Below are 2,645 nucleotides of genomic sequence, written 5' to 3'. Positions count from 1 at the left end.
CTTAGGTATATTTAGTAGCATATGGTACCAGTTTACACTCTGCTCCATACTAGCACCTGAAATTTACGCTCTCACTATTTCATTTGTTGCTGAAACTGTGGTTGTGAATGATTTTTCAGGGGCTTAGATACTGTGGTGTCAAATGAGCAACAGTTATGTAAGACATTACTCTGCAGCACAGATTGAATGACTGTTTTAGGAGGCCTAGGAAGGAAACAGCTCTGTGAATGAAAGTACTCTGGTGTATTTGGTTGCATGAGACTCGAGGGTGACCGCACTGGACACCAGATCTGACTTCAAATAGAAGAAACAAATTATGGCGCAATTGTCACGTTGGCATGAAGAGATTCGGGAGACAGGCGCAGGAATGCGTAATAAGGTTTTTTATTGGACCCAAATTACGGCGTGCCGTTTACACGGCACGGGGATGAAGACCAAACAAACACGTAACAAAACACAGGGTTGAAACCCAAACAAAAATACGAGGAGTACGTTGAATAAATAACACACGCGCACAACGATTAACACACGGGACGAGACCCGTAATCATCTGTGTAATCCACAAGGGCACGGAAGCCCAAAACACACAGCACAGGTACTCACACGCACCAACGGACATAGTAACAATAAATAACAGCACCATGGTGAACAAAGGGCACATATATATACAAACACAAGCAGTGGGAATACGGGCCAGGTGTGCGCAATGAAAGTTCCAGAGGGATCCATGACAGCAATGGAACCGATTAAACAGTTCCAAGTCCCAAAAGCCACCCATCTGGCAACCAAGGTAGGGGTGAATCACCCCAGGTAGGGGTCAATCTAATGCTCAAGGTATTTCTAATAAATCAAATACTACATGAACTCTACTGGACACCAGATGTTTCCTCTAAGAATAGGTTTTAGAGGAGAAACAGATTGATGGATGATGGACACCAGAGAGGAAAAGGAACAACAAGAGACAGACAACTGGACATTCATCAGGATGCGTATTATTGAGGCCAGTGCCTGAAAAAAGAGCAGGGGTGCAGGACTGAGAGGGTGACAAACAAACAAACGATCAAGCGAATGAACGGTGTTCACATCTGTCTATCTGGCCCACCTGCTGGTATCGCCTCCAGCCCACCAGTCAGTGTTTCCACTCACAACAAGGACACCTGCATGGGTACCAGGTAAACCTGATTGGAGCCCACTGTTCCCCTGAATACGCCTCAGACAGCCTTCCTCTGCTGGGACGAATGCAGAGGGCATTCACTTTTCCCTTACTTTTCTAATTTTGTTTAGTTTTGTGTGTGTGTGTGTGTGTGTGTGTGTGTGTGTGTGTGTGTGTGTGTGTGTGTGTGTGTGTGTGTGTGTGTGTGTGTGTGTGTGTGTGTGTGTGTGTGTGTGTGTGTGTGAGAGAGAGAGGTTGTTTTATGTCATAATGCAGAATGCTAATAATAGAATTTTAAAATGCAAGCTTCAGGCTTGAATATGCTTGAAATACTAAACGAGACTATTTGTAGCAATTAGTGTTTGCTCATGTTATTATTATATTATATGTGTAATTGAACCAGATTCATAGAAACATAGATGACCGGGTTTGTCACTTTAAAGATGAACTGAAACATTTTAGTAAGTTAAGGTGAAATTGATAACCAAATGTGATGAAGCATGTTCCTACCCTTAAAACTGCTGTAAAACTCATATATCCGTTAAAAGTTAGAATTGCCTCATCTGACCATCTTGATAACGTGTTATCAAAGACAACACTTAAGATATTGACTCAGAAGCAGACCAAGCCCCGCTCAGGTAATATCTTCCATCCTCTCTAAGCGTTATTGTCGTACTGTTGTCTATACTGCCAGGGGTGTTGTCACCGTACTGTTGTCTATACTGCCAGGGGTGTTGTCACCGTACTGTTGTCTATACTGCCAGGGGTGTTGTCACCGTACTGTTGTCTATACTGCCAGGGGTGTTGTCACTTGTAATCTTGTACCCATTCGTTTGAACTCCACTCTTAAATCTGCTATTGTTAGCTCAAAAGAGGAGTCCACTGTGGTCTGCTCACTCAGTGCTTTTAGTTCCAATGTGAATTCCATAAACTTGAAAACCCCCTCGGTTTCAAATCATGTAGAGGGCTTGGGATGTTGCACTATAGCAACCATGTAAGTCAGTTTATAACATTGCATCATTGGTTACTCTGACAGTTCCTATTGACATTGGCTAATTCCAATGTTTTTCTCCTTGCTCTATTACTAATGGGGATAGACCAAATGGTGCAGTTCTATGCAATCTTATAGCCATCGCAACTATATCAATATAAACCTTCAGACAGGGCCCTGCATTCGCCTATTGAACATAGATTGTTTGAGTTGGAGTTTCCATGTGACTTACATTTTTTTTAAATGACTTGGGTTCATGCAGCTGAACATTAGCAGCTTACTTCCTTAACAGGATTACATTAAGATCTGTGCTATGCTGATGAATACTGTCTTTCTGGTGTTGAATGAAACATGGATCTCTTGGGACATTTTGGACTTGAGGGTTATCATGTGTTCAGAGCTGACAGACAGGGTAGAGGTGGTGGAATGGCCATTTTTATAAAATTGCATTTCTGAAATCCATTTCCCTTGCCAAAAAAGTTGAGCTACTATCTTTAAGCT

The sequence above is a fragment of the Salvelinus namaycush genome, chromosome 18, assembly GCF_016432855.1.
Source record: "Salvelinus namaycush isolate Seneca chromosome 18, SaNama_1.0, whole genome shotgun sequence".
In the NCBI taxonomy this organism is placed as follows: domain Eukaryota; kingdom Metazoa; phylum Chordata; class Actinopteri; order Salmoniformes; family Salmonidae; genus Salvelinus; species Salvelinus namaycush.
Note: the sequence above shows the minus strand (reverse complement) of the source record.